This window comes from Triticum urartu, chromosome 5A, assembly GCF_056163025.1.
Source record: "Triticum urartu cultivar PI428250 chromosome 5A, HENAU_Tu73, whole genome shotgun sequence".
Lineage (NCBI taxonomy): Eukaryota > Viridiplantae > Streptophyta > Magnoliopsida > Poales > Poaceae > Triticum > Triticum urartu.
This window is the reverse complement of record NC_141877.1, coordinates 533,374,594-533,384,267: the sequence shown is the minus strand read 5'-3', so window position 1 is coordinate 533,384,267 and position 9,674 is coordinate 533,374,594. Positions and strand designations below refer to the sequence as shown.

The window sequence follows — 9,674 nt, the reverse complement described above, 5'->3', positions numbered from 1 at the left end:
ATAGCTAGTTAATGTAACATCACAAATATAGAAGAAAGAGAGGCATGTGGTAACGTAGCTAGTTACTGCAACATATTTATATCCAACAGACACAAAATATCCGTTCGACTATTGGAAATTACTTTAACTGCTGTTCTGATGTCGAAGTAATTGCTGCATCGCCACTAAAGCCCACCATCTCTTAAGCTAAAGTAGACCGAGCTAACCCCTATATTAGCATATTACTAAGATAAACAGAAGGCAATGTAGAATCATTTAGGAGGTGAGCTTGTCAATCTGAATGTGGAGGGACACCAGCTTAGCCCCGACCAACTGCTTGGGCGGAACTGTGAAGAAGGTCAGCTCGTGCACGGCGACGTCGCCGGGATCCTTGCTGCTTGTCACATCCATTTCCACCTTGACGGCATCGGTCCCGCCTTTGGGCTCCCCCGGAAGGGCCGTTCGCCCACAGCTTGGCTACGTAGTGCGGAAGTGGGGACGACCCCGCTCTGACGTAGACGACCGACACGGCGATAGGCGCGCCGATGTCGAGCATGCCACCGACCAAGAAAAATGCCCAGCCGTCCTCCTCCGCGAACAGCAAGAGCCGTGGCTCCGACAGTGGCACTTGTAGCTGGAGCACCTTGCCGTACTGGATCATGTGCACGGGCATGGGATGCACAATGCTTATGTGGTGGGAGAGCACCGGCGGCGGGCCTTCGTAGCCGCAGACGGGCACGGGGTATTTGCAGGGCGCGAGTGGACACATGCTCTGGTGATCGGCGAGCTTGTGGTAAGTGTCGTAGAGCCCACAACAATCGTGCGGGCACTCCACCCCCACCGAGGAGAGGACGACGTCCACCGCCGTGTTCTGCACATCGAAGCCACCGCCGCACTCGCACTTCTGGCACTGCCGCTGGTTCCCGGGGCGCTTGACGCGACAGTCTGCGCAGGCCAGGTGCCCTTCCTTGCACTGCACAAATCAATCGAACAACACATCAATCAAGAAACCTGCACCTTGCTCGATCAGCCGAACGGAGGAGGTGTCTTCGAACCTCATACACTAGAGGCTTAAAGTGGCGGAGGCACAAGGGACAGTGGAGCAAGGTGAGGTCCATCGAGACCATAGAGAGCTCCATCGTCGGGTCCTGTTCCCTCTGCATGATCTCGCCCTCCTTGGAATTCCGCCCTCCTCGTGCACATCCATCTCTCGCTTTATTACAAAGCTTTACCGTCACATATTCATACTACTTCAAGGTGCATTAAATCAACACTTGAAAGTATCAAAAGGAGAGTCTCGGCATGCATGCATGCGTTGTACTTAATGCATCGGTAAATGCAAATTATTGAAATATATCGAGTGCAGTGCTTTGATGTGTCGCATCAACTCGTACAAGACCGAGAAATTTGATTACTAAAATGCCCTCTCGCCCTAACCGCACCTGCCTTTGGCTGAATGACAGGTAGGCCACCCTGCTGTTGGGCCCACCTGTCATACATGCAAAGGCAGGAGCAGTAAGTCAATGAAGTGGCGTCCCTCCCTCGCCCATGAGCGTGGTGGCTGGCAGGACTAGGAGAAGCTTTTGTTCTCTACACGCTCTCCCTCCTGCATGCGGTGGACATGCAATAGTTCAATCGGTGTCAGATGGCCAGAAGCATACAGTACTCCTCCACCGTAGTAGTACTCCATCATTGTTCGACTTCCCGAAGAGGCGAAGAGCCAAGCGCAGCCCGGACGCTCGTGTGGCAGTTTCATGTGTAGAGTAGTCTAGGATAGCGTGTACTGTGCCTGTAAGCTTAAAATCGTTGGGGTCGGCTCCATGCTTTTTTTATTATGTTCCCACTTCTCATTAACTACTTGCCACATAAGCAAAAATATCTCGAAGTGCCTTATGTTACTAAGTTACTCCCACTATGACTAGCCTGAGAGACGATTGTTTTCGGTTACCGCACCTCATCCAAGTACATGCAACAATTTTTGGCTACCACCAGTGTTTGCTGTGCGTGCCTCATGCATACAGGCTTTGCCCCGCTAGTAGAATGGTGGTGCATGTGCGCGTACTTGCCATGCATGCGCAGAACAAATAAAAAACCCTACAGTTTAGGAATCTGCCACCATAGGAGGTGGCAGCGCCACCGCTTTATCCCACTAGCTTGTCTCCATTATGTTCGCTTGGCCAATTCCTTGTGATGCATAGGCTGCCGACATGCACTGTGGCGGCAGGCCCTACCGGCGCGCAATGTGGCTACAGGTGCCACTGTCACCTGCCGAGCCTACCGCCATGGAGCAACCGGTCTTTTAGGTCAATATGATGAGCAGGTTGTCTTTTTTGTCAATCCGAAAGCATATGTGGTTTTTTCTGACAAAAAATCCAGGTCTTTCAGCCAAGTTTAGGGGCAACCATGTGGGGCCATTGCTATGATGTGTCGCGTCAACTCGTATAACGAGGAGAAGGTTGATTTTACTACTACACGCCTTCTCCCTTGCCCATGTGCGCGGTGGCTATCCCTCCCGCATGCGGTGGACGGACATGTAGCAGTGGATTCAATACTGTAGAAGCAGTAGTAGTAACATCATTTCTCATCTTCTCGAAGAGGCGAAGAGCCAAGCGGAACCCGAATGTGGCAATTTCGAACTTTGGAGCATGCATATAGCCAGGCTCTTGCATGCGAAAAAATTGCTATGTGAGCCCACTATTACTTGCTAGTATGGCCCTGTAAACTATAAAGGAATGTTTGCCTTTCTAGAGATTTCAACAAGTGACTTAGACTACACCGAGACGGATTAAATATGGAGCAAAATGAATGAATCTACACCATAAATAAATATGTAGTTCTCTCGTTTTCCTCTCCGCCTTAGTCGCGGTGCACAATAGGCACCATAGGCACCTCGTCATCGACAGGAACGTCTCCTGACATGCGACAAACACGAGCGTCAGTCGCTGAGGGAGTCTTGGACTAAGGGGTCCTTGGGCGTCCGTCCTGTTGGACATAGGCCGGACTGATGGGCTATGAAGATACAAGACCGAAGGCTCTCACCCGTGTCCATATGAGACTCTCCTTGGCGTAGATGGCAAGTTTGGCGTTCGGATATGAAGATTCCTTTCTCTGTCACCGACTTTGTATAACCATTGTACCCTTCAGTGTCTCTATAAATCGGAGGGTTTAGTCCGTAGAGGCAGAGACAATCATAATCACATAGGCTAGACTTCTAGGGTTTTAGCCATTACGATCTCGTGGTAGATCAACTCTTGTAATACTCATATTCATCAAGATCAATCAAGCAGGAAGTAGGGTACTACCTCCATAGAGAGGGCGCGAACCTGGGTAAACATCGTGTCCCCTGTCTCCTATCACCATCGACCCTAGATGCACAGTCCGGGACCCCCTACCCAAGATCCGCCGGTTTTGACACCGACATTGGTGCTTTCATTGAGAGTTCCGTTGCGTCGTCATCAGAAGCTTCGATGGCTCCTTCCATCAACTACAACAGCGCTGCCCGGGGGGATGTCTTCCTCCCTGGCCATATCTTCGTATTCGGCAGCTTCGCACTGCGGGCTGCTACCTCTTGAGCACTGCATTGGTTTTCCCTTGAAGAGGAAAGGGTGATGCAGTAAACCAGCAGAAGTATTTCCCTCAGTTTTTGAGAACCAATGTACCAATCCAGTAGGAGATCATGCTCAAGTCCCACGCACCTACACAAACAAATAAGAACCTCGCAACCAACGCGATAAAGGGGTTTTCAAGCCCTTCTCGGTCACTTACGAGAGTGAGATCTGATAGATATGATAAGATAATATTTTTGGTATTTTTATGGTAAAGAGAAATAAAGATGCAAAGTAAAATAAACGGCAATAGAAATAACTAAGTGTTGGAAGATTAATATAATGGAAGATAGACCCGGGGGCCATAGGTTTCACTAGTGGCTTCTCTCAAGAGCATAAGTATTACAGTGGGTAAACAAATTACTATCGAGCAATTGATAGAATTGATCATAGTTATGAGAATATCTAGGTATGATCATGTATATAGGAATCACGTTCGAGACAAGTAGACCAAAACGATTCTGCATCTACTACTATTACTCCACACATCTACCGCTATCCAGCATGCATCTAGAGTATTAAGTTCAAGAGAACAGAGTAATGCTTTAAGGAAGATGACATGAGGTAGAGGGATAAAATCATGCAATATGATATAAACCCCATCTTTTTATCCTCGATGAAAACAATACAATACATATCGGTTCCCTTTCTGTCACTGGGATCGAACACCGCAAGATTGAACCCAAAGCTAAGCACTTCTCCCATTGCAAGAAAGATCAATCTAGTAGGCCAAACCAAACTGATAATTCGAAGAGACTTGCAAAGATAAACCAATCATACATAAAAGAATTCAGAGGAGAATCAAATATTGTTCATAGATAATCTGGATCATAAACCCACAATTCATCGGATCTCGACAAACACACCGCAAAAGAAGATTACGTCGAATAGATCTCCAAGAAAATCGAGGAGAACTTTGTATTGAGATCCAAAGTGAGAGAAGAAGCCATCTAGCTAATAACTATGGACTTGTAGGTCTAAAGTAAAATACTCACACATCACCGAAGAGGCCATGGAGTTGATGTAGAGGCCCTCTGTGATCAATGCCCCCTCCGGCGGAGCTCCAGAAAAGGCCCCGAGATGGGATCTCTCGAGTACAGAAGGTTGCGGCGGTGGAATTAGGTTTTCGTGGTGCTCCTGGATGTTGGGGGGGGGGGTACGTGGATATATATAGGAGGAAGAAGACGTCGGTGGAGCAATGGAGGGCCCATGAGGGTGGAGGGTGTGCCCAGGGGGGTAGGCGTGCCCCCTACCTCGTGCCTTCCTCCCTTGTTTCTTGACAGCCACTCCAAGTCTCCTGGATCATGTTTGTTGAGAAAATCACGTTCCCGAAGGTTTCATTCCGTTTGGACTCAGTTTGATATTCCTTTTCTTTGAAACCCTAAAATAGGCAAAAAAACAGCAATTTGGGTTGGGCCTCCGGTTAGTAGGTTAGTCCCAAAAATGATATAAAAGTGTAAAATAAAGCCCATTAAACATCCAAAATAGATAATATAATAGCATGGAGAAATCAAAAATTATAGATACGTTGGAGACGTATCAAGCATCCCCAAGCTTAATTCCTGCTCATCCTCGAGTTGTTAAATGATAAAAGAAGAATTTTTGATGTGGAATGCTTTCTAACATATTTCTCAATGTAATTTTTCTTTATTGTGGCATGAATGTTCAGATCCGAAAGATTCAAGATAAAAGTTTAATATTGACATAAAAATAATACTTCAAGCATACTAACTAAGCAATTATGTCTTCTCAAAATAACATGGCCAAAGAAAGTTATCCCAACAAAATCATATAATCTGGCTATGCTCTATCTTCACCACACAAAATATTTAAATCATGCACAACCCCGATGATAGGCCAAGCAATTGTTTCATACTTTTGATGTTCTCAAACTTTTTCAATCTTCACACAATATATGAGCGTGAGCCATGGATATAGCACTATGGTGGAATAGAATGGTGGTTGTGGAGAAGACAAAAAGGAGAAGATAGTCTCACATCAACTAGGCGTATCAACGAGCTATGGAGATTACCATTAATAGATATCAACGTGAGTGAGTAGGGATTGCCATGCAACAGATGCACTAGATCTATAAGTATATGAAAGCTCAACAAAAGAAACTAAGTGGGTGTGCATCCAACTTGCTTGCTCACGAAGACCTAGGGCATTTTGAGGAAGCCCGTCATTGGAATATACAAGCCAAGTTCTATAATGAAAAATTCCCACTAGTATATGAAAGTGATATCATAGGAGACTCTCTATATGAAGAACATGCTGCTACTTTGAAGCACAAGTGCGGAAGAAGGATAGAAACATTGTCCCTTCTCTCTTTTTCTCTCATTTTTTTGGGCCACCCTTTTTTTATGGCCTTTCTCTTTTCTCTTCTTTTTTCTATTTTTTTGTCCGGAGTCTCATCCCGACTTGTGGGGGAATCATAGTCTCCATCATCCTTTCCTCACTGGGACAATGCTCTAATAATGTTGATCATCACACTTTATTTACTTACAACTCAAGAATTACAACTCAATACTTAGAAAAAAATATGACTCTATGTGAATGCCTCCGGCGGTGTACCGGGATGTGCAATGATGCATCAGTGACATGTATGAAGAATTATGAATGGTGGCTTTGCCAGAAATACGATGTCAACTACATGATCATGCAAGCAATATGACAATGATGAAGCGTGTCATAATAACAGAACGATGGAAAGTTTCATGGCAATATATCTCGAATGGCTATGGAAATGCCATATTAGGTAGGTATGGTGGCTGTTTTGAGGAAGGTATATGGTGGGTTTATGGTACTGGCGAAAGTTGTGCGATACTAGAGAGACTAGCAATGGTGGAAGGGTGAGAGTGCTTATAATCCATGGACTCAACATTAGTCATAAATAATTCACATACTTATTGCAAAAATCTATTAGTTATCAAAACAAAGTATTACGCGCATGCTCCCAGGGGATAGATTGGTAGGAAAAGACCATCGCTCGTCCCCGACCGCCACTCATAAAGAAGACAATCAATAAATAAATCATGCTCCGACTTCATCACATAACGGTTCACCATACGTGCATCTACGAGAATCACAAACTTCAACACAAGTATTTCTCAAATTCACAACTACTCAACTAGCATGACTCTAATATCACCATATTCATATCTCAAAACAATTATCAAGTATCAAACTTCTCATAGTATTCAATGCACTTATATGAAAGTTTTTATTATTATCATGTTGTTCTAAAGGACTCTCAAAATAATTAAGTGAAGCATGAGAGAACAATAGTTTCTATAAAACAAATCCACCACCGTGCTCTAAAAGATGTAAGTGAAGCACTAGAGCAAAAACTATATAGCTCAAAAGATATAAGTGAAGCACATAGAGTATTCTAATAAATTTCAAATCATGTGAGTCTCTCCCAAAAGGTATGTACAGCAAGGATGATCGTGGTAAACTAAAAAGCAAAGACTCAAATCATACAAGACCCTCCAAGCAAAACACATATCATGTGGTGAATAAAAATATATCTCCAAGTAAAGTTACCGATAGATGAAGACGAAAGAGGGGATGCCTTCCGGGGCATCCCCAAGCTTAGGCTTTTTGGTGTCCTTGAATTTTACCTTGGGATGCCATGGGAATCCCCAAGCTTAGGCTCTTGCCACTCTTTGTTCCATAATCCATCAAATCTTTACCCAAAACTTGAAAACTTCACAACACAAAACTCAAAATAGAAAATCTCGTGAGCTCTGTTAGCGAAAGAAAACAAAACACCACTTCAAGGTACTGTAATGAACTAATTATTTATTTATATTGGTGTTAAACCTACTGTATTCCAACTTCTCTATGGTTTATAAACTCTTTTACTAGCCATAGATTCATCAAAATAAGCAAATAACACAAGAAAAACAGAATCTGTCAAAAACAGAACAGTCTGTAGTAATCTGTAGCTAACACAAGTTCTGGAGCCCCAAAAATTCTAAAATAAATTGCTGGACGTGAGGAATTTATTTATTAATCATCTCAAAATAGAATTAACTAAATAGCACCTTCCATATAAAAATGGCAGCAATTCTCATGAGCGCTAAAATTTCTGTTTTTTACAGCAAGATCAAAAAGACTTTCCCCAAGTCTTCCTAACGGTTCTACTTGACAAAAACACTAATTAAACACAAAAAACAACCAAAACAGAGGCTAGGTAAATTATTTATTACTAAACAGGAGCAAAAAGAAAGGAATAAAAATAAAATTGTGTTGCCTCCCAACAAGCGCTATCGTTTAACGCCCCTAGCCAGGCACAAAAACGAAGATAGATCTAGGTGTTGCCATAATAATAGGTTATATCACGAAAACTCATTTCATATTCTCTATGTTCAGCAGCAAGTTTTCTTTGAGGCAAGCAAAAGTAATCGAAAGGGCTAAATTTAATGGGACAAAAGTCCCCAAGATCAATTCTGGGAGGTATAGGTTCCTCCCTTGGCCCATCATATTGCACAACCAATTCATCATTATAAGCATTCTTTTGACAAAACTTCGTGAGCCTATACTCGAGAGAATATCCTAGCTCATTATTTTGAATAGAAAAATCATCATTAAGTTCGGAAATTCTATCAACTAGAACATTGGTAGGGACCATTTTTCTAAGGTTCTCATTAAAAGCAACATAGTCTAAAGATTGAAAACGCATTATTTCGTCTTGATCAAAGAGGATTGCCTCTACGGGAGGACGGCCAGCGTCCACCCTATAGTGCACAAAGATTTCTTTGACCTCTTTTATTATAAATCTGAACTCATAAGCCAAAAAGATAGTAGCGGCACGCTTAACAGAAGAATGCTCAATATTAGAAAATTCTAGGAAAATCCTTTGTATGCAAGGATGCATGTGCATAAATTTCCTTTCAAGTTCAACTACAAGCATGGAGATAGCGTCTGCAAGACTACTAGTTCTATGAAGGATAGAACTACCCATAGAAGGCAAAGCACCGACACAAGTAAAGAAATCTTGGATAACTCCCTTCCCAATGTAAAGTAGTAGGGTTTTCAGGAGGGTCATCAAAAGCATCAAAGTTTTCCATATTATTATCCTTATCAAAGATAACCTCCCCAGTTTCAGACATGATGGCAACAGGCTGCAAAAAGAACAAGCACACAGAAAGAAGGAAGGAAAGAGAGGCGGAACGGAGAGAGAGGGCGAATAAAATGGCAAGGGTGAAGTGGGGGAGAGGAAAACGAGAGGCAAATGGAAAATAATGTAATGCGAGGGATAAGAATTTGTGATGGGTACTTGGTATATTTTGACTTGGTAATGGCGCCAGAAATGACTCATTGTGGGAGTCAAATCTTGACTTGAGTTGGCGTGAATCTCCCCGGCAACGGCGCCAGAAATCCTTCTTGCTACCTCTTGAGCACTGCGTTGGTTTTCCCTTGAAGAGGAAAGGGTGATGCAGTAAAGCAGCGTAAGTATTTCCCTCAGTTTTTGAGAACCAAGGTATCAATCCAGTAGAAGATCATGCTCAAGTCCCACACACCTACACAAACAAATAAGAACCTCGCAACCAATGTGATAAAGGGGTTGTCAAGCCCTTCTCGGTCACATACGAGAGTGAGATCTGATAGATATGATAAGATAATATTTTTGGTATTTTTATGATAAAGAGAAATAAAGATGCAAAGTAAAATAAACGGCAATAGAAATAACTAAGTGTTGGAAGATGAATATAATGGAAGATAGACCCGGGGCCATAGGTTTCACTAGTGGCTTCTCTCAAGAGCATAAGTATTACGTTGGGTAAACGAATTACTATCGAGCAATTGATAGAATTGAGCATAGTTACGAGAATATCTAGGTATGATCATGCATATAGGCATCACGTCCGAGACAAGTAGACCGAAACAATTCTGCATCTACTACTATTACTCCACACATCGACCGCTGTCCATCATGCATCTAGAGTATTAAGTTCAAGAGAGCAAGGCAATGCTTTAAGGAAGATGACATGATGTAGAGGGATAAACTCATGCACTATGATATAAACCCCATCTTTTTATCCTCGATGGCAACAATACAATATGTATCAGTTCCCTTTCTGT

The 9,674-nt window shown here is 43.1% G+C and overlaps 1 pseudogene; it reads right to left on the bottom strand.

Annotated features, from left to right (window-relative positions):
- Positions 1-255: 255 nt before the first annotated feature.
- Positions 256-1,118, bottom strand: LOC125508976 (E3 ubiquitin-protein ligase SINA-like 10; annotated as a pseudogene).
- Positions 1,119-9,674: the final 8,556 nt, after the last annotated feature.